The sequence below is a fragment of the Nycticebus coucang genome, chromosome 21, assembly GCF_027406575.1.
Source record: "Nycticebus coucang isolate mNycCou1 chromosome 21, mNycCou1.pri, whole genome shotgun sequence".
NCBI classification, from domain to species: Eukaryota; Metazoa; Chordata; class Mammalia; order Primates; family Lorisidae; genus Nycticebus; species Nycticebus coucang.
In genome coordinates this window covers 21,038,636-21,062,051 of record NC_069800.1, presented here as the reverse complement: position 1 = coordinate 21,062,051, position 23,416 = coordinate 21,038,636, and the positions used below count along the sequence as shown (strand labels likewise).

The 23,416-nt window shown below is 37.6% G+C and overlaps 1 protein-coding gene and 1 non-coding gene across 2 annotated transcripts in view; both read left to right on the top strand.

Moving 5' to 3' along the window:
• Nucleotides 1-23,416, top strand: part of MACROD2 (mono-ADP ribosylhydrolase 2) — a 2,256,418-nt gene that overhangs the window by 896,099 nt on the left and 1,336,903 nt on the right. The window lies entirely within an intron of this gene.
• On the top strand, nucleotides 11,580-11,683 carry LOC128574407 (small nucleolar RNA U13). The gene has a single exon (XR_008376770.1). It is a non-coding gene; the product is annotated as a small nucleolar RNA U13 (small nucleolar RNA).

Below are 23,416 nucleotides of genomic sequence, written 5' to 3'. Positions count from 1 at the left end.
TATAAAACTCCTGATGTGGCTATATGCAAAGGACTTTGGCCTGGGATATTATAAAAACGAATTAGCCCTACATTGTATGAATATGTCAATTTAAAGAATGAGAGAAGCCATTTTTGTTTAAACACAGTACATTGAATCATACCTGTAGATATTTGGGCTTCAATTTTGAGCCTCAGTGTGTACTGCAAGACTGGAGAGATGAATCACATTTGTACCTCAACCATCCCTGCATCTGTAGTGTTTCATGGTTTAGAAAATACTTTCACAGGGACAACATTTTGGATCCTTACAAAAGATGTGAGCTTTACCCAAGAGTTATTGTGATTTTCTAGTTGAGAAAACTAAGACCCAGGATGGAATGGAGGGATAAAAACACAGCTATCGGTACCAAGAGACATAGTTACTGCTCTTATTTTCACCTGAGGTCTTGTCTGTATGTGTATTTTTTCTCTGGGTCTCAGTTACTTCATGTGGAACATGAAGGAATTGACAAAATGACTATAAATTTTTGAGTATTCTTAAGTGATGGCCTGGGACATGAATCAAAGATTCTTTGGACCTCTTCAGTACTTCCATCATTCCTCAGGATCCCTAGAACCCTCTTTAGCACCCACAAATGCAGTCTATACTATGCTGAAATAAACTTACATGCATGAGGGCAGACTAAAGTTGGTACTCTTTTAAAAAGCATATAAACAATGTGTATATATATGAATACATTTATATATTACTTATATATGTATGTATATAGCTAACATTTTTCTAGGTAAATATTTCAAGTTAGAATATTTTCTAATTCAAAATGTTAATGATAATTTATAGTACTCTGTGGATATTAAAAATTTTGCATACTCCTTTGAGTATAATAATAAAAAAATATAATAAAATAATAAATAAAAAATAAAAAAATTAATAAAAAAATCCTATCTTCCCCCACATTAATAATATTCCTTTATCTTATAGTTATATAAGTTCTAGAATTAATATTTTTATCTCAAAACCTTTGAAGGGTTTTCCTCACAAATGGTATTTGCATATAACTTATATCACATACTTTGGGATTTAATTTATGAAATTGATTATTATCCTGGAATGGCAGTCAGTGTTTCTCTTTGTGTGCAACCGTTAGAAATATTGGATAAATACCGAACGATCTGTATTAATTGTGAATGTAGGACTACTGGATTATCTCCGCATTGTGGATGCACACACTTTAACGCAGACTATGTTATTCTTCTCCACTTCTCTCTCTTATTCAACCTAATAAACTTACCTTCGCATTCCTATCAGGGCTGGGTTCTTTCTATTCTTTAAGATTCTAATTTCGTTCATTAGTTCGGGTTGAATACTAGTTAGGCATAGCCTTCAAGATTAATGCCTTTTATCTGATTATAAAAAATCATTTAGTGATGGGCAAAAACGTCTGAGGAAGTTTTTACAAGAGGAAGTTTTTCTGTCAAAAGAAAGAATCAGACCCATAAAGCGGATTTTCTCAACTGATGTCACAGCTCTGCCGAGTCATTAGGGCTGAGCGCCTGCCCCTCAAACACTTTGATTACATTGTGAGCAGTGAGGGCCTGGCTGTCACCTCGAACACTGACAGTCCCTTCCTCTGAGTAAGAGCAACATCCTAGATTTATCACCATATTGGAAATTCCATTTACCAAGTTGATTCCGGTTGCTTTCCCCCCTCCATGCTGTCCTAGTCAGCGGACGGGCCCTTTATTTATTAGAATGGTGCTAACACTGAATTGTAGCCACAAAGCTCTGTTACTTTTGGAACAGAAATGATAGCAGTTTTATCTACTGCAGCCAACATCATAAAGCTACCAAATAAAAAGCATTTTGGTTTTTAAAAAAGTATTTGTTTATTCAGTCATCCAGTCAACAAACATTTATGGAGCACCAATTGTACATGGTTCTATCTTATTTCTGGCAAGGAATACAAAGGTATTTAAAAATTACAAATGAGAGAAGGCAACCTGGTCTAGTAGAAAATGAGAGCACTGGAGTATGAAAGGCATGAGTGAAATTTCAGTTATTTAATAGCTGTGTAGCCTTGGTTTTACCTTCTACTCTGTCTTCTCTTTAGTGTGTGTGTGTGTGTGTGTGTGTGTGTGTAACGTGAGGATAATGCCTGTTGTATCAGGTTATTGTGTGAATTAGAAATTAAACATTTCACATACCTCACCCAGCACTCATGAAAGCATGGTGACAGAATAAATAATGGTGGCCAGCATCATGGTAGTATCACTAAGACCCGGCCTGTGTCTTTGGAAGAATTTACCTTTTGTTGATATCATTTATGAGATGCCTAACATTAAAAACAGCTCCAACCTATTCATAAATTATTCTGATGCTTCATTTCTGCCCCCCCACAGTATATTTTCTGGCTCATTTCTCTTTTCAGTTCATCGTAGGTTACATCCTCTCTTATTCTGTGTCAGCCGGCATCCAATCAGGAAATGGGACTCTTTAAAGGGGAATTGATTATACAGCTGTTAGCTACAAAGGCAAAAAGAATTGTGAGTTAGCAGCAATCCTAAGGATGAGGGAACAGATTAAAAAGGTTAGGTTTGTCAGCTCCCAGAAGCTCAATGAAAGGACCCCACAAAACTGAGGCTTAGATGTCTACCCAGCTGGTGCTGATAGCTCACAGGCTGCAAGAGGGCCGCTGTAGTGTAGAGCTGGCCGCCTGAGCTGGTGGTACTTCTGAGATACAGAATAGACGGTGGAAACTGAGGCCAACGGCTGCTCCTGGGGGGCGGAGCTCTGGCTGGGGCTCCTCCCATAGTGATGAGTGATAAAGAAAGGACTGCCTGTCAGTTTGCTTTCAGTGCCCCTGTGTCTGGACGTAACAGGGAGCCACTGGGAGGACAAGAGGCAGCTTCACGGTCTCGGCTGCCACATCACAAAGTGACTGCAGCCTTAATCTGTGGAACGGAGCGCTCCCTGGCTCCTTTGGTTTAGTGCACTGTCCTATCTGCACTTTCCAGACCCAAGTCCTGTGAATGTGGAAAGTGAACATTTGTGGTTAAATTCTCAGGTTTACACTTCTTTTGAAAAGGATAGATATGGCTTTTCCTACTTACTGCCTCACCTGAAAGCGACCTTCTCAAAAGAGGGCTTTTTGCTATTTAAAAAAAATTAACAAAAGGCAAATCTTGAAAAACGTGGAAAATATTTTTTGTTTACTCAAATGACAATATGAATTTGTTATCCTTCTGCAATTAAATTGGATTAGAAATATGACAATTATCATTAGGAAATTTTATATGACATTAAACATTTATTGAATGCTAAAAAGTGTCCAAGAAATGTAAAATAAGAGATATTTCTTCATTTATTTAGTTTCAATTGAAATGGTCAGAAACCACATAAGCTCTCGAACGAGAGGCGGAAGATGAATTTTGCAAAGTACCTACAAGTTTGTATTTTGTTGAATAAAAATTTATGCTAGGTTTTATAATTACTTCTAACATTTAAAAAATTTTTGTGGAGCATTCCAATTTATTTAACAAATATTTAATTAGGTTTTATAAGTGGCGAGCACGGAGGCGCTGGAGTGTACAGACCAGCAAGGTCATGACATGTGGGAAGCACATAATTCAGGGGTCCTCAAACTTTTTAGATGGGGGGCCAGTTCACTGTCCCTCAGACCATTGGAGGGCCAGACTATAGTTAAAAAAAAAAAAAACTATGGACAAATTCCTATGCACAGTGCACATATCTTATTTTGAAGTAAAAAAACAAAACAGGAACAAATACAATCACACCGCCTCATGTGGCCTGTGGGCTGTAGTTTGAGGACGCTGAGTGGACACAAGTAGAAATATAGTGAGCCAGTAAACTCAAAAACAATACGAAAGTGCTAGAAGGAGGTCGGGGGAGGGGGGGAACTGGGTTATTTTTGCAGGTGTGTGTAGTCAGAAAAGTCTTTTGAAAGAGGTAATATTTGATATGAGACCTGAAGGAGGTAGCCATGGAAGAAATTATAAGGACAAGATCCTTAAATAGGAAAAAAAACAACTTGGCATTTTCAAGATAGCACCATGGAAGCCCTTGCAGCTAACACATAGCGAGAAGACAGAGAGTTTGAAAGGGTGGAGGGGCCAGACCGCAAAGGGCCCCGCACAGCTCAGTAAACTGTTGAGATATTACTCCAACAAAAATAGAAACCATAGAATGTTTCAAATATGGGAGTCAGGAAAGCTAATTGATAGTTTTAAAGGTCACTCTGGTGGCTGTGGAGAATGGATTCTGGAGTTTAAAGCAGAAATGGGAAGAGGATGAGGAGAAGAGAGCCAGCATCTAGGCAAGAGATGAAGGTGATGGTTTGAGATTACTTTGGAAGTGAAGCTAGAAGAGCTAGCTGATAACCTGGGCTATCAGGAGAGTGGAGTGGGACGAGAAACCAAGAATGCTTCCTATAAATTAGATTAAGCAATCAGTAGATGTTGATGCCATTGTGGGTCTGGTGGAAACAAAGAAAGGAATGAACATTTGGAAGAATGGAAGAAAAGTAAATCTCGTTTTAGACCCACAGGCTATTTGAAACACCTGTGAGATATTGAAGAGTAGCTATCAAATAAGCAGTTGAGTATCCAAGTTTGGAAATTGCAGCAGAAGTCAAGGGCAGGGAAAGAAATTAATAGTTTTACTTTTGTTTATTTTCTTAAACATGTGGAATGTGTCTGGATGTATTAACTTAGGGAGATAATGTGCATAGGTAAAGAGAGCATCCAGCACTTCAAAGACTGGGATAAAGGGAAGAACAACTAAATGTAGTTGGGAGGTGGGAAGGAAAGGAGGAGTAAAGTCCTTGGAAAACAGAGAGAAGATTGTTGCCTGAATAAAGAAGCCAAATGTATCTCATAGGAGCCAAGTGAGCTTGCAGAGAAGTCCAAGCAGATCAGGACATAGAAGTGTCCATTGGATTTGGCCACGTGGAAGTTTGCATTGACCTTGACACGAACAGTTTCATATTATATGAAGTTTTATGCACCTATATTTAGTCAGGTTTTTATGAGCCTCAGGTGGCTGATAGGAAGGAATAATCATTGCCACAATTTTTATCAAGTGTGAGGAAGAACTGTCTGCTGACTTACTACATTTTCAATTAGGGGATAATATTTGATGTAAGTGGCTCTGAAAGGTTTTCTACCTCCTCTGTGATTGGAATCCGTAACTGGAAATTGATCCGGTGTGATAACAAGAATGCTCTCCTGTTTAATCTCTGAAGTTTTTTTTCTCTGTAGGGCACTCACTGAATATGATGACCAAGAACTGTTTCAGCGCAGCCAGGCTGGGAAAACTAGTAGCGAACAATGTAGGAAAAAGAGAGTTGTTGCATTTGAATAACCAGACTCTTTTTAGAATGTTAATGTTTCTTATATGACCAATTTCATTTTTATTCAATGTCAATGTAAATTTACTTGAACTAAAATGTGTAATAAACTTTACTTACTCAAGGATACTCTGTAGCAGAAAATGTATTATCTGTGGATATTATTGAATTATTTCCTTGTAAGAGGGCAAGTTGAATTTGTCTGCTGTTATTTTAGTTTATAAGAGCATAGCATTTATTTTTCCTTAACTGTGCTCTACTTTTTATAATGGCAGGAAGATTCTATCCTCCTACAGACTGTAAGCGCAGAAATCTGCTCTTCATGTTCTCACATACATACTTTTGCTTTACCACATGGAACGCTGATATATGCACATATCTTTATATTTTTATGTAAAAGCTTTACTGGATTTGTAAATTTTTTAAATCTAGTTTTAAATTGTTTGAAGGGACATCCTAGTAATGTTGCTTTGTCCCAACAAACCTCAAACTGTAGGCCTTGCAAATTTGTCTCGAGTTTCATATAGACCACCCTTACACTTTTCTCCACATTTTCTTTCTTTTCTCTTTGTTCTTTTTTTTTTTTTTTAGGCAGATTCTCACTCCATTGCCCTGAGTAGAGTGCCGTGGATCATAGGTCACGGTAATCCTGAACTCTTGGGCTCAGGTGATCCTCTTAGTTCAGCCACCACAATGCCTGGCTAGTTTTTCTATTTTCAGTAGAGACGGGGTCTTGTTCTTGCTCAGGCTGGTCTTGAACTTCTGAGTTCAAGTGATCCACCGTCCTGGCCCCCTAGAGTGCTAGGATTACAGGCGTGAGCCACCGTGCCCGGCCTCCCTATATTTTCTCTGAGCTTTCTCATCTATAAGATACCTGGAACAAGTCACAGCCTTTCTCCAAGGTCTCCTCCTCTTCCATGGTTCCTTAGCACAGTACACACTATCATCAAGGTGGTCAGACCAGAATCTGGAGCCCTCACTCTCCTTGACTGCCACACAACCCCCCACCATGACCTGCTCACATTACCTCTTTCTGGCATCTACTTCTCTCCACCTTCATTGTCTTGTCACCTTCCCAGGCCAGACCACCGTCACCACCCACCTAGACGACTGCGATATCCTTAAATGCTCTCTGCACGTCCTTCAGCCCCGTTCTCCAGAGCGCAAGCAGAAGGCTGCTTTCAAAACCCAAATCTGAGGATGTCGTTTCTCTGTTTGAGATCATTCAGTAATCTGCCACTGTCTTTAGAACAGGTCTGTCTGACTCCCGCGGGTCTCTCCTGCTTTGCTTTGCAGCACCCGTCCCTTGTGTACAGGCACTTGCTCGCTCTCTCTCTGTTCCAGGAGACTGGTTTTCCTCTCTTGACAATGCCAAGCCTGCTTACCCGCTGAGCCTTTGTGCCCCCTGTCTCATCTGCAGAGGACCCTGTCCCTCTTCCTCACCTAGTTAAAGCTCCTTGGGCTCATGATTCCTACTCACATGGCACTTTGTCACGAAGCCTTTCCCACACTCCAGGTTCACTCCCAACCCTTTGTAGCATGGGCTACCTTTCCTTCAGAGCACTTACTGTGGCTTTTTATCCATACACTGTGGTAAGTGCTATGAAGGAAATTTGATTAATATTTGTTCCTAACTGCAGTGTACAGATTCCACGAGGACCTGAATCATGCCTGCTTTTGCTCACCTTGTACTTCCAGCAACTATTGCCGCTAGCGGAAGAGCACTAGCTAGGCATTTGTTGACAGGCGAGTAAGTGAATGTGTGGTCTTAAGAGGGCCGCATAAAATCATCAGGCTGACTGGGTGCACCTTATTACCAAGACTTGGGAAAAACAACTTCAAGTTCATATCCTGCTGAGTTAACAGGACCTTCCTTGTATGTAAAGGTCAGTAAATTTTAAGATTAAAGTTGATTTTCTATAACTTACTATATATAGACTGATGTGTAATTAATAATGTCAAACTATAGGGCTCTATGGAAAAATAATTTTCAGATGTGTTCTACAGCATTTATAATTGTAATCACTACCATTGTTAGGCGGTAAAACCCCTTCATAAACCTCATTTTATTTACTTAAAATGAATTTAGTATTAAATACAACTGGAAACAGTGCTTTAGATAAATGTCAGGTACACCACATACTTTGCTATCAATGTACTGAACAGAAGTCTAATTATTCTCCACTGTGTTCTTAAGCTTTAATTTTTTTCTATAATTCCTCAACTTAGATTTATTTCAATAATTTTGCAGCACGATTTTGATTTGGGAAGATTATTGTATTTCTATTTGTAGCTGAAGTCTCTGCAGAAAAGGAGAATTCACTATATCAAACAAATGATTGGCAGTTAAACAATTGATTAAGGAGAGATTTTTGTCTCATTACTGGACTTACAGGTCAATAGAACATAACAGTTAAGTTGTTTAACAGTAGTTGCTACTCTTATTAGTACATACTATTATTCAATTTTTTTAAATTTTACTTTAATATACACAATATTAGGACAGAAGAGTTGGGGTACAGCCACCATGGGAGACACAGTGAATATTGTGTTGATCAAATGTAATTTATTTTATTTATTTATTTTTTTTATTATTGGGGATTCATTGAGAGTACAATAAGCCAGGTTCAAATGTAGTTTATAATTTAGGAAGTAAGCTCACTTCAGTGTCTTTCTGATCAGTTCTATAGTTTCATTAAAGAATTGCTTATTTTCAACGCCCTTCGATTTGGTATCTCTCTTCATTTTTTTTCTTTTACCCCCAAACTCTGGTACCCTCGTGTAATGTAAAACCACAAAGTGCACAGAACTCATTTTATGAGGTATTTGGGGGCCCACAGCAGACCTCCAAGGGTGTCTTCCATTCTGTCTCCCATGGTGGCTGTACCCCAACTCTTCTGTCCTAATATTGTGTATATTAAAGTAAAATTTAAAAAAAAAATTACTTATTTTTTATGTATCGCTACAGGCCCATTTAAATGAGAAAGTGTGTCTCATTAATTTATGTTTAAATAAGTTGGCAATAATGAGACATTTATAAGGATGCTGAGTTGTTGCTCCAAGTTAATTTTTAATTGTGGTTTGAATTGAATCTTTCCACCAAAAACTCCCATTCTCAGATTTATTACTCAAAAATGTGACAGTATGTACACTGGGACAGATTTTTTTTCTGGGGTAGAATTTAATGGGATACATTGAAATACATAACAGTTATATATATCAGATGTATATTGAAATGTAACAGTTAATTTAACATCATACATACATACATACATTGATATCTTTCAACATGTTCCCTAACATAATACTCCGCCTCTTAGAAATTTACCTCAAAGAAATTATTAGAGAAGGGGTTCTTTAACAATTAGAAAAAAGTTATGAAATATAATAATTTTAATCCTATTTTATCCTGTAAAGATTTCTCATTTGCATTAACGATTTCTGATGGGATTTGGGTTTTGAAGAAATTAAGTCATTTTTTTCCTTGTCTCCCATATCAACTTGATGAAGCCCTTACTTATTAACATTTTAATTTGGGAATTCCCAACACAATCTTAATATTAAAATAATAGTAAGAGATAGTAACTGTGATTGTCATTGTGACCCTAACAGTAGCTAAAGCATAACAATTGGATGGTTTATGAAAATTACAGAGTATTTTCTTTTAGGAAATTGGTTAAAATTAGGTTTTGAAGATTTTTCACCCATTTTAATCTTAGAAGATGTTGAGTTCCACATTGACTAGGAAAGTGTCATTTTCAGTGTGTAATAGGGTAACATCTTTAAATAGAGGCCAAAATAGGCATAACGGCTTCAAGTGTGTTTAACTTTAAATTAGTAATTTAAATGTTGTGTGTGTTTCCTTAGAAGTTGCTTTGAGGAGGTAGAAGCTGTGCTTCTGGCTACTTCTGGGGCAGACTGGCCTTACCTTAGGGATATAGGTGACAGCATGGAGTACCAGGACTGTTTTCCATGTACAGAGACCTTACTCCCTGGGTTGGAATCTCACTTGAGACACTGTTTGTTGATATATTGGCCACAGAAAAAGCCATTAACTTATAGGGTCAATGGTTAATGGAAGAAATATCCTCTTCCTCCTATTATCTTGCAACGTTTTGCTGGGAGCTGAAGAAAGATAACACTTTCCTCTCCCAGTTTCTCTTGGCAGTTTTAAAAATGGTGACTTCGTGTTTCCGTGACTAAATAAAAGATTAAATGCCAATATGGAAAGCTTTAGAATTGTACTTAGTCAAGCTGACAGTTCAGACAAGCATTCCATCATGGCCACTTTTGCCGAGGTCACTAACTGGAGCCCAGTAACAAAAGCTTGGCGGAAGTTACCTTCATGATTTATTGATTTCTATGCCTTAAGATTTTTTTCTGGTTCCACTCTAGGCAAATTAGTTACCCTGTACAAGAAGGCAAAGAAATTTCATAAAATGTGAAAGGAGACCACCAAAACTACTTCTGCTCTCTCCAAAAGGAATTTTATGCCTAAAAAAGGAAAATTTAGCTACTCAAATTGGTGCCCTTCAAGCCCCAACTATATTAGAGAATGTAGAAGGCACACACACACACAAAAAAAAATACTCACCAAAAAACTTCTTAATCATTAAAACTATGTTGCTGGAATTATAGATGAAATTCCTTTGTCTAGCTTTTATAGTTGTGACTCATTGGTTATTTCAAGGTTAGTCCTGGGTTTTTATAGACAATATATTGCATAGCCTGACTCTTCCAATATGATGTATCTGATGAGATTAGGTCACCCAGTACAATTTAAGAGTCACTGGAAGATCTTTTCTTATATTTAAATGTTCCACTGGAAAATTTTCTCCCAAAATTCAACCAATTAGGGGATTCTCCAGGTTAATTAAAATAAGTACTTTCAGGATACAGTAAAACTACTGTTGAGTACTTTGGGAAACTTGTCGAGTCCTTTCTCTGTGAAGGCCAGAACACTTTTATAATTTCATTTGGAGGTTAGTCATAGCTATGGTTATAGTTATCACTCCAGAATCATCTTGAATTAAAGTAATCTCAGCCTATTTAATAGTAATCCTCTGCCAACAAACACAGGTTGTGCTAGTTTGATTTGACACAGATTGGATGGTGGGTCTGACTAATTTTACTAATTAAATCTGCCACAACAGTCAATGCATGTGGACACATATGGTTGCAGTCTTCCATTTCACCCATAATTTAGCTTGACAACACATATGTGAGTTTTCTTTCTACTCGATGTTTATATAACGGGAATTTTTAACACATAATTTTCTAATTCTCTCAAAATTCTAACTTCAGAATAATAGAAAGGGAAAAATGTAATCCCATGCCTGTTTAAAATAATTTAAAAATGAAGAAGGTGGTGGCAAATACTTTCATAATTTAGAAAATCTTAGAATTAGTTGAGATCATGCTTTATAAAAGATTGTCCAGCCTTGTTGACAGGCTCTGATAAGCCGCTTTTTCTGTGCCCTCCACCACTGAGGGGATGTTGCTGTACAGAAGTTGGTGCTTTTCTCCAGAGAAGCGGCTTCATGTCTGTGCAACATGACTCAGGCTTTCAGTTCCTTTAGTCCCACAGACCTTGATCATTAGACCAGATTTGTCTATTTTAACATCTCTAGTTGTCAAAGGACAGACTTTGTATATTCTTTGGACAGACTTGGTATATTCATGTACCTATTAAAATTTTCAGAGTTAATGTTTTTCTTCCCAGATTTTTACTTTTTTTTTTTAATTTTAAGAGACAGGGTCTTGCTGTGTCACTCAGGCTGAAGGTGCAGTGGTGCATGGTCATATGTAGCTCACAGGAACCTCAAACTCCTGGGCTCAGCAATCTTCTTGCTTCAGCCTCCCTTCAGCTGGGACTACAGGTGCATGCCACCATGACCAGATTTTTTTTTTTTTTTTGTAGATATAGGGTCTAGCTATTTCTCAGGCTGGTTCTCAGAGATTTTTGTTTTTAAAGACCTCTTCATATTATCTGTTTATTTTACATACCCTTACGTCAGAAGTTTTTCATACAGTAATAGCTACAATGACAAAATGTATTGACCATCTGGAGAGGCATATTTCTAAAATATCAGAAAAACCAAGCATATTTAGGTTTCCCAGAAGGATTTTCGCTTATGCTCACCAGTAACCTTATGCTCAACTCCAACTCTGCAGACTACTGCTAAACGGTGGCTACTGTTTCAGCCTCACCTATGACAGAAAGGTGATTGAGATCCTTCTGCAGTTCGTAAGCGTGATGTTTGGGTTTTCCTGCGCATGCATGTGATGTGCCTCCCACAAATCTTGCTACGACGTCAGCACATTATCCATCTGACATGAAAAAAAAAGAAAAATTTAAAAAAAGAAAGGTTATTGAACTTGGTGATCTCTAGTAATACTTAAAAATGGACATCTCTACCATTCTGAGAAAAGAAACTAAGAGGCAGAAGCAGAAATGCAGGCAATTGATTAGCACGGAGCGTTACTGTGCTTTCCTTTTATAGCTCCCAGTCCTGTTATTCTTACAGTTTTCCTTTTGACTTTCCAAAAGATGAAATCCAAGAAACTCCTCTCTCTTAAGTTTCATCCCACCAGGGTACCATGGGTCAATATCAGTGACATTGAGGACTTCAAAATAATTAAGATCTAGAAATATCAGGAACAGAGCAGAATTAATTATATATGTCTTGATCAAATTACAGAGCTCGTGAGTAATTGACAAGGGCATCTTGGCCCGTCACCTCCCATGATGTCACATCAGCTGGACCGACTGGCTACTATAGGTGAGCCTGAGCCAGCATGTGCCTGAGCTGCTTTAGTCCTCGACCATATTAACACTTGCCATCACAGAACACAGGAACTCAGTTCACTAAGGGGAGAATTCTGAGATCAAAATTGGAGTAAAAAAGGCTTTTTGGTTCTCACAAGCTTCTGGACATCATTACAGTAATTGACTTTCCCACTTACAGTTAAATACTTTTATGAAAGGAAGACTCAAAGATCTGGGGAACTGTGTGTCATTGTTAAATAGTCCCTTCTGCTCTGTGCCTTCAGAAGGAAGTTGGGAAGAATTAAAACCATTGTTCTTCCTAACACCCACCTTAATATACGTGGTTGCACATTCAGCCACACAGAGTGTGTCTTTTAATGTGAACTCACACATGTAACACATTTTGACTGTTAATAAAAATGTAAGTCATAACAATATTTTTATTACTAAAAGAATATATACTATACATATTTTTATAAAGTAAAAATGATGAAACAAAATAATAATTATTCATCTAATATCCTTGTTACAAATAAATTTGTATTACAAATATCTCTGTGTGTCTCTGTCTCTATAGCTCTGTTTGTTTTTCTCTTACTAAACACACTCCCTGGGTGTTATTTCAAAAGAAATAACTCATTTTACAGCTTGTTAGTATTTGCACAAAAATTCTTTTCATTAGAATTTCTCACTTTTAATGATAATATTAGAATTGTTCCTACCACCGTTCTACTATGATTGAATTTTTTTATTAGTCATCTTTCCCCATCTGTTTAATGGGGAATGTCAATGGATTTTTCATTCTTCGACCCTGAATTGAAATGAATTTTTACATATATACAATATAGTTTGGGGACCACTAGTTCCCACTGCAATGATGCTCCCCATCACAGATATACAATTTCATTTAAGACAAAATAGCAGCACCAGCAGAAAATAAGTGTAGTCTTCTCCTTTGTAAGTTGTAATTGAGGTTATGGCATAGCATATTGCCTGTGGCAGAATCTATTACCAAGAAATGGAGACTATGATTTGATGCTGGCTGCAGTGTAAGCAAAATGAATTAATTATTAGCAGCACAGAATTGAAGGAAAATACAGGGTTTCCTAAAGTGAAATATATTGGCATTTTAAGGAAGAAACCATAGCAAGAAACTTACTGATGAATCATTCAGTCCTTTTTTCTCCATTTTCCTTGCCTTTTGGAATTTTTATATGCTTAATTTTAAGATAGCTATTCATAAATTAAGTCACACTTTGCTCAGAATTCATAGAAATATTTATCTGTACATATCAGTGTACATATTTTGTTCTTCCCTAATTGGAAGTTCACATGTTTTAACATATGACTTATTGTCACTTTGACAGGTAAGTGGTAAATTAATGATTGGACTAAATTAGCTTCAATATTATTCTTTAATAGAAAATTAACTTTTTTCTTGATCAACTATAGCTCAAAGAAAGCAAAATGAAAGTTTTTGAGAGTTTATGAACCTTTACAACTTCTTTTTATAAATTATGAACTTTAATGTGCATAACATTGGTAATTATTTTGTGAAATTAAAAATCTTCATAGCAACAAACTGTATGTTTGGATTTCTTTGCTTTGTAGCTGGTTTGCCATTTCATTTAAATTTCATTCAATTTATTAACACTGATTTTTCACTTTTAAATCTTACTATTCAAAAACAAAATACAATTATATTTTGGCTAATTAATTAATTAATTTATTTATTTATACAGAGTCTCACTCTATTGTCCCAGGCTATAGTACCCTTGTATCACCCTACTTCACAGCAACTTCAAACTCCTGGGTTCATGCAATCTTCTTGCCTCAGCCTCCTGAGTAGCTGGGACCACAGGCACCTACCACACCTTCCCAGCTTGTTTTTCTGTTTTTAGTAGCAACAGGGAGGGTCTCCTTCTTGCTCAAGCTAGTCTTTAAATCCTGAGCTCAAGCCATCCTCTTGCCTTGGCCTCCCAAAGTGCTAGCATTGATTACAAGTATGAGCCACCATGCTGGCCTATTTTTATTTTTTTCTAAGAATAGGTAGCTATTTGATTGTTTTTAATTTTTAGATAATGTTTTTATATAATTGAAATGAAATTGTTTGCTTTTAAACTTAATTAGATTCTTTTGGGAAAGGATGGTCTATCTCTACCCAATATTTGCCCAGGAGTTATGCACATTGATTTCTCTTTAAGCTGTGGAGATTTGAGCAGATGACTTTCTCAGCATCTAGACAAATGGAATTCAGGGTTCCAGGGCACTCCTGCAACCTGCCTATGTTAAACTGCAAATATATAGTTTTTCTCATTTACAAATGTTCAATAACATAAGTCCGTGGGAAACATTCAAGTGCCAAAGTAAAAGATCCGCATACTGGAAAAGAGGAGACCTCTGGCAAAGCCCCCTATTTCGGAGGCTTTCATCTGAGACTGCTCTCTGAACTGAGGTGGGATCTTCTTCTTCATTCCCACCTGCCATTCGGATCCTCTGAAACTCTGACCTCCAGGAAAACTGCAATCTCCAGAACAAGCCAGCAGGAAAGCTGCCTGGGTCACAGTGACCAGTGATTGTGCCTGTGGTCGTTCTTCCAAACTTCCATTTCAGTTGTTTTCTAGGGGTTGTGATTTTTGATAGGATTTAACAAAAGCGTGAAGAAGTAAGGAGGTGGGTGGTGAAAGGGCGTGTGTGTACATGCGCATACGTGCCTGTGTGTTCAAGTGTTGACCATGGATAGGGAAGAGTAAATTCTAGTACCTCGACAATAATTTTTGACACAAAAATCCTTGATTCTTAAGTTGATATCGGAGCTCTATAGGGTCTTTTGATGAACTTCAGGGAGTCCACAGACCCCGTAAAATGTTGTAGGTTCACAATATACCAGATTCTCGAAGGGAAATTCTACCTCTTGAGGTATTACAGTCGCCCAAAATTTTGGTTGCTGGATGCTTTCTGTTTCTTTGGGAGAAACTAAGAGTTTTTCTTCCTACCTTCAGGTAATCTTGGTGTGTATGGGTGATGGGTTGTACTTTAAAATCCCGTTTATTGAATTCATAATTAGGTCAAATTCCTCTTAGGTTTTGGGAATGACTTGTCTATCTGTTATCATTTCAGTTTCACTTACTTTATTTTATCCTTGTTTTTTTTTTTTAATTTTATATTTAGGACTAGGAAATAATAATTCTATGGGCTGTCAACCAGGTATCACATTAAAAGTAATCTCTTTCTGTTCAGAATAAATATTGATCACTTGAATGGTCATATTAGCCAAACTCTTATAAAAATTTAGTGAAAAGTTCAATATTATAATTTGCAAGAGGTTACATGGCTAGGAAGTACCAGAGCCAGGATTTAAACCTAGGTCTCTGTTTTTAAATGTCATGCTCTTAACCACTGTGCTATGATGCCAGCCATGGTGGATAAAAATTCCCCCCCAATTTTCACACTTTTTCATGTCATACGTCTCACAAGAGTCTGAACATTTCTTTTTTTTCTCTACTGGGGTTAAAGAGGGGAAAAAAGTGTACCTTAGCAAATCATTGAAAGCCAGTTCACAAAGGTAAGAATTTCAAGAAGAATTTCAGGTTGTCTCCTTGGTAGGTTTTTGTTGATATTCTGATTTGGGGCTACTACTTTCTCTCTGTGTGACCTCAGACTCATTTGATGAGTTTATACAAATAAAAAATGAAAAGCAGTCCCCTTTTGTTGAGTGCTAATCAGGTACCAGGGACTGCTTTTCATTTTTTATTTGTATTAACCCTATTATTACAGTTATAAAACTCAAACAGAAAGCCTATTTCCTGAGGGCATCTAGTATACCTTATATAAATGAAAACAATAATGTTTCATTCAGAATGGTATTCTATGTCTGAAATTTACTTTTCCCCTCCTTTATTTTTCTATATCCCACAGAGATAGAAGAAACCGAAGTGTTTTTTCTACTCTCGCACATCCTTTAACACAACACTTCTGACACCAGCTACATGGGGGTTTCTCTCCACACACCCACCCACAGTCAGTTCTCTAGTGAATACCGACTGGTTGTCGTATAATTCAGTTCAATTCTGACGCTGTCTACCTGGAGTTAGAGTCACATTCCACAAGTTAAGGTTTTGGTCTTACAAGACTGCCTGGTATATCAGATGCCAACTGCAAACCCCAGGTTGTGCCCTGGATTTGTGATCTACTGGCTAAAAATCGAGGTCGCCACAACCTCCCTCTCCAGTTTAATTAATTAGCTATAGTTGCTCACAAAACTCAAGGAAATACTTGACTATCATTTATTCTTTTATTACAAAAGATATTTTAAAGGATACAAATGAACAGCCAGATGGAAGAGATTCACAGGGCAAGGTCCTGGGGAAGGGGTGTGGGGCTTCTGTACCCAATCAGGGCATGATCCGTCCAGTCAGTTTTTATGGAGTCTTCACTATGTAGACAATATTGATTACATCGTTAGCCGTTGCTGACCAACTCAACCTTCAGCCCTTCTCCCCTCCCCGAAGTCGGGGAGTAAGGCTGAAAGTGGCAACTCTGTAATCATGCCTTGATCTTTCTAGGCACCAGCCCCTATTTTGAAGCTATCTAGGGGTCCCTAGCCAGGAGCCATGTCATAAGCATGAAAAAGACATTCTAATGGAGATTCCAAGGGTTTTAGGAGCTGTGTGCCAGATAATGAGATGAAGAACAAACATGGAAATTCTTGTAAATCACAATATCACATCCTCCCAACCCTAGCAACTTTGGTAGATAACCTTTAAATGTCAGAGTGGAAGGGTTAGAAGATGAGCCCAGGGGAGAAGGTGGGCAGAGAGAACATTCAGATCAGTGTGGTTTCTTGTCTCTCTTCACACTGTGTTATCTGTTAAGTTTTGTCTCAAGGTTTTGTCATCTCCCTACTACCCATTTCTAAATGGAAATTATTAGCCATGATAATATTCAGAAGCTCCATATGAGGAGGAGTAAGAGGTAGCAGGCTTCTAGCTTTTCACTGGCAACAGTAAATGCTTTTTTTTTTGCAAAATAAAATTGATATTACAGCTTTATGGAGATCAGTTTTAAGAGAGAGTTAGCAGATAGTTTATCTTTGTAACAAAACATTTTACTGGTTGGTGGATTTATGTACAATATATCATTTTTTGTCAACCAATAGCAAAATCAAAGTTTTACAATGAGGTATGTAAATAAAAGTCATCAATAGAAAGAAATGGGTGTCCTAAAAGAATGGAATCTTTGGAGCTATGGTATCTTCTAAAGGCGAATATATTATTGTGACAATCATTCACTTGACTAAAAGCTGTGAATACTTGCCATGTTCCAGTTATGGGATAATTTTCTGGGGCAAAAAAGGGAATTTTTACCAAATCATTGTCATCCTTTCCCTTCCCCTTGAAATGCTGGTTAAAGAAAACAAATCATCAAAGACATAATTGCAGAACAAGTGAGATGATAAAGGTAAAAAAATAAAATAAAATAAAATGCCGAGAGAGCATAGAATAGGAAGTTATCAGTTCCAAGATGGTTGGAATAATCACGAAAGAAAGGACATGTATTGATCATTTACTGAACAAATGAATGAATAGAATCATGGAAGCATATATAATTACAGCATCAAATGCTGTGTTCTGAGAAGATGACCTGGGATTTGGCAAATACAGGGGAAGATTCAATGGAATAGTCAGGACAGAACCCACATTTTGCAGAACAATATGGACTAAAGGTGAGAGGATAAGCTTTATGGCTCCTACGTCCCCCTAAAAAATGAATAACGTGTTTTAACTAATGTAAGCTACATCCTGTTATTCCTAGAAAGGTATAGTTTCTAAGGATAGGTTGTGTCTAGGTCAAGCTTCTGCACAATGGCTTATTTCAAATTATATAACAAGCTATGCATTTTATTTTTTTATATTTTTTTATAAAACAATGGTAATATAGTAGGCCAAACCATATAAAACTTTTTTTTAGATAAAAAGTGTACAAAATACACAAATATTGACAATTTAAATTTCCTCATAATAATAATACATGTGCTTCTTCATTAATAATTAAGGATGTCATGTGATTCATTTAATAACTGTCACAATTTCAAAGTAATAATAATGATAACAATGTTTCAAGATATTTGCCTTAACAGTAATGTACTATGAAAATATTTGTAGTTTCTGTTGGTGACACAGTTACAGACACTGCTTATAATGCTGTGGGTTCCTTCCTTGTCTAATAATTAAAGGCAGTGATAAATTCCAGTTAGAGTAGAGGTCAGAAAGAAGCTATGTGTGTTTTCCATCAAAGGTCATAGATTCAGGCTATACATTTTTTTAAAAAGCCAACATTGAGTCTTTTGGAAAGAAAAAAAAAACAACTCTTTTTTATTTTATTTTTTTTTTTATTGTTGGGGATTCATTGAGGGTACAATAAGCCAGGTTACACTGATTGCAATTGTTAGGTAAAGTCCCTCTTGCAATCATGTCTTGCCCCCATAAAGTGTTAAGTAAGTGATCTTGATTTAGGATTCTACGTGTCTGCTGTCATAAATCAGTTATCATATCTGGTTTAAGAAGTTTCCAAATGACATTGAACTTTTTATAGATTTAATACTTATCACAGCAGAATACATCAGTAAATCTGTTCCCTGAAATTATTGGTGTTTGTGCATGCTTATTTATCTCCTAACATCTGAATTCCCTCTATAGTAATACAAATGTAAAATTGTCATGTCATTCTCAGAGGTGGTTTTTAAATCTATAGCTAAATACTAGTCTAGTTATTCTTTGAATTAGACTCCTTCTCTGGTGCAGTACAGCATTCAATCACAAGTTAGTAATAATGGGAACATTAAAAAGATCTGACATAATGGAACTTCTGAGCATTTACTGTGTACAAGCAAAGCTGTCGACTCTTTTCACACATGATTTCATTTAACCCTTATGATTACCAACCCCAAACTGTATTTTAAAGTGTAAAATATAAAATTGGTTATTTCCCCCTTAAAAGTTAGTATTTTTCACATTCTACTTGAATCTGCATATCTAATTGTTATGTTTGAAGTAGGTCATTTAGCTGCTGATTTTTCTCCCAAATAACTCTGGTCTTCTTAGCACCTCTCACATGTTCTTTTCCATAATATTTTGTTTTGTTTTGTTTTTGCTTCAGTTGTAGGATCCATACTAAAAGAAGTAGAAAGTGGAATGAGCAAAAAACGGTTGTCGTTTACTACACTTATTTCTTCCAGAAGTTTGGCAATGAAGGAGAAAGATAAGAGGTAGATTTGGTGGGGAGGATAGAAAGAGGATTTATCAAAAAGGAAAAAGAAAGTACATGAAGGATTTAAGAGAGAGAAAAAAAGAGAAAGAGAATTTCTGCAGGATTAAGTTCCCAGAGGTGGGTCACAGAGCAATGCATGTTTCCTATCTCCCTTGATTTTCTGTGTTTTCCAAACATCGGCATTTTTCTTACTGAATTTATAATAGCAAAAATGTTTAAGAAGTCAATAGTTCATAATGTTGTAGGGATGAATTAGCCAAGGGTGCACCATGTAAGGCAAGGGTCCAGATCCACGGGACACTAACATTAAAGAAGTTAAATTACAGAAGAGCTACTAAAGTTCAAAAGCTCATATACTCCTTAATAGTGTGAAAATTTGTTTCATATCTCTATTTTAATCTGTATAAACAGATCATATTTCTTCAATTTTTAACACAGCAAAAGCACTTTTATATTTTTATTTTATATGTGTGTATTATGCCTATACACATATAAATGATATTTTTAAGGACCTATTTAAGTTTTCCCTTTTTTCACCTAACAATGTTAGGAGTGGAAAATTGTGATAGAGTTCAGAAAGGAGAGGGATTGAAATGCTTTTCATTACTGTATTCAGGCAAAATCCTTGGGCAAATTGATAATGGAACTAAATTATATTACCTAAGGTGCTGGCCTTAAAAATGGTCATCCCGTTTCATTAGTGTCTGTTATGTCCTCTGATGAGACACAATTGCATTTGAGTTGTATAAACTGATAAAATATAAATAATTGCAATACTCAAAGTGAAAGCACTAGTTATATGAAATAAAAAATACTTAAATGAAATATTTCTTAAACATTTAAAGCATATGTACTAACATTTTATAAGAATATGCCTAACTGAATGCTTATCACTGAGCAATATGATTTCCAGAATATTATTCAAAGACAACTTGGCTGTTCTTAAATCTTTTAATTTTAAACTGCCGATTTACAGTTTTTCCTTTCATCCTTCTGTTTTGAAGGCTCGATGTGGGAGTGCTAATTAATGTTAGGATTCTTAACTGATAGACTTGTTGCTAAGCAAATAGAACTATCAGAGCATTTTATTTTGAAACTGCACTCTTCTTTTGACTGATATCACATTTGAAATCATGCTTGAAGAAACATTTCCTGGCAGGGAGCCAGTGCTCTCATTAAGAACATATTGCCCATGACTGATCCACTGGTTTATTCATTTCCACAATGCTTATTGCACTTGTGGCTCATATAAGTCTAACGTTGAAAACCTCATGCAAAAGATGTGTGCATCATGGAGTCTTATCAGTACGAGTATATACAGATTAGAAAGTTATAAAATAATGGAGTTAGTGAAAATTGTATTTAGAACTGTACATTTCAGCTGCCAGGAAGCTCTCGCTGATTAGCTAGACTCTGTGTTCGCTTCGTATTCTTCCTGTGTGCTTTGTGTCTTCATTTGGATTTCCTCAGAAGCAGTCACTGTGTCAAAGTTTCCAGAGTAAGAAGTTGATTGGGGACATTCAGAAAATACTGAAAAGGGAGTGAGAAATGAGAAAAGGGGTGAAATTGGGAGGATCCTTGGAAATGTTTTCAAGCCATGTCTCAGAGTTATCCCTCCCCAGGGGTGAGGGAGGTAAGATATTTCTGTAATAACTTCTATCAGTCACTGGGTGAGTGCCACAGGGTTTGAGGAAGATGTGATTTCCCTGACGCTTGCAGCCTGCCAAGCAAAAGCACAGAGCAGTCTTTCTGAGAAAGCTCCTAGGCAAGGAGAGGCAGATACCTGTACAGCGGCTGGACGTCAGTTAGACCACACTGGAGCAGTAAGAGCCGGGAGCTCTAGGCGGGCTACCAAAAGCATCTGCTATACCTCTGCGTATTTATGTCAACCCCAGGTGTCATTTTTGTTTTATCCCCATCTATGGAAAGACGGAGGGATCATTTATCAGTTGTACATTCATTTTTTTAATTCATTTACACGCATTGATTGATATTCCCTGCTGGGGCCGCTATTCCAGGCCTGCAGGTAGAGACATGAGGGAGAAGGTGAGACATCATGATCACTGGGGCCCTCACAGTCAAGGTACTGTGCAGGGGAGGGGAGGAGCCACAGAAAGTCCTTGATGTGCACAGGAAGTGGAATCATTTATTCCATCTGTGGGAAAGTACAGAATCCTGTTACCTTCCAGAAGGGCTTTGGCCCTTTGTGTAGCATTGAGTGTCTCTGTTTTAGTTCACTGATCTCTGAGTATCCCCCTGAAAGATTCACGTACGTAGAAGAAGAGATGTTAGCAACAGGTTGCTTTTTTATTGGGAGTATTTTACTAACTACATGCTCTGGGTGAAATATTTAAAAGATTCTTCGAGATTTGAACATGGGAAGGTTCCCGGTCCACTTAGCGGAGGAGATAGTTTCATCCACAGAATGCCTGCCAGCACGTAGCATGCACAGAGAGGATCCAGGGCATAGTTTTTGAAGGAGTCCATACTGAAATAGTGAAAAAACGAAAAAGTATACTCTTTAAGGATAGGAACTTATCAATCCAGATTGAAAGGCACAACTATGGTATTGAGAGTAAAGTATAAAATCATGTAAAATAGTGTTGATATTTAAGGAGTCTTTTTATTACTCTCAGTTTTTTTAGACAGATTATAAAAGTGACTGCTGAGATGGCAATGAGAGCTGTGGTTGCTGATTTATGCCTTCTACGTGTCACCAAACATACCTTATCTCTAGAAGCCTGACAAGCGTTCTGCGAGGTAGATTATTGTCTTCACTTTCTGTGAAAGAACGGAAGTTCAGAGAAGTTAATTAACCTGTCTCCAATCACAAAACTAGTCAGTCAGGATTTTAACCTGGGTTTCTTGAATTCCAAGGTGTGGCTGCAAAACTTATTGATACATAAAGAAAAAAAAAAAGAACAAGGTACAACATAAGGGAATCCAAGTTTCACTCAGTTGTTCAACAAACATTATCTAGGAAATTCAGAGGAGACCAGCCGCTCAGCTAGGCAGGGTGCTGCCACCACGCGCAAGACAGACAAAGCCCCCACCTCATACAGCTTACAGTCTGGAAGGGAGGACAGCCGAGCTGGTAAACCCGTGCATACCAGGTGATGAGAGGGAGGCTAGGAGGTTCAGGTGCTAAGAGAGCCCCAACAGGCAGAGTATGTAAGCACTTTTGGGTAGTAGGAAAGGCTTCCTTCAGACGGTGAATTTTTAAGCTAAAAGTTTAAAAATGACTAGGCTGAAGGTGGGACTGAGAGGAGGGTAGAAAGCAAGAACAATGCTCTTCGTTCTTGCCGGGAAGAGCATATCTGAGGATGCAGAGGCCTCCCTGTAACACTGAAAGCACAGTACCGCCTGGCCTGCAGTTCCTGAGGGAGAGGGGAGGAGGAAGAAGCTGGGGATGCAGAGGCCCTGTGAACCAGGCTGTGGATATCACGATGCCATTTCATCCTAAAAACCAAGAGAAGCCTGTGAAGGAAGTAACATCATGACTTGCTTTTCTTTTCTTTAAATTTTTGTATTGAGACAGAGTCTCACTCTGTTGCCCAGGCTAGATAGGGTGCCATGGCATCAGCTTAGCTCACAGCAACCTCAAACTCCTGAGTTCAAGTGATCCTCCTGCCTCAGCCTACCAAATAGCTGAGACTACAGGTGCTCTCCATGATGCCTGGCTAGTTTTTCTATTTTTAGTAGAGATGGGGGTCTCGTTCTTGCTCAAGCTGGTCTTGAACTCCTGAGCTCAAGTGATCCTCCTGACTTGGCCTCCCAGAGTATTGGGATTATAGATGTGAGCCACCGTGCCTGGCCTGACTTGCATTTTAGAAAGTTTCCTATGGCTTCAGTGTGGTAGACGGGCTGAAGAGGAAGAAACCCAGATGCAAGAAAGCATCACCAGTAATTCTGACGATCACTGCAAAGTGCTGCTGGTGAGCACAGAAAGAAGCGGAGGTTTTTGAGGACTATTGGGGGGGCCAGGAAGGGAAGAATGAATGAGTTTGGAGTGAAAGAGAAAGCAGTAGCAT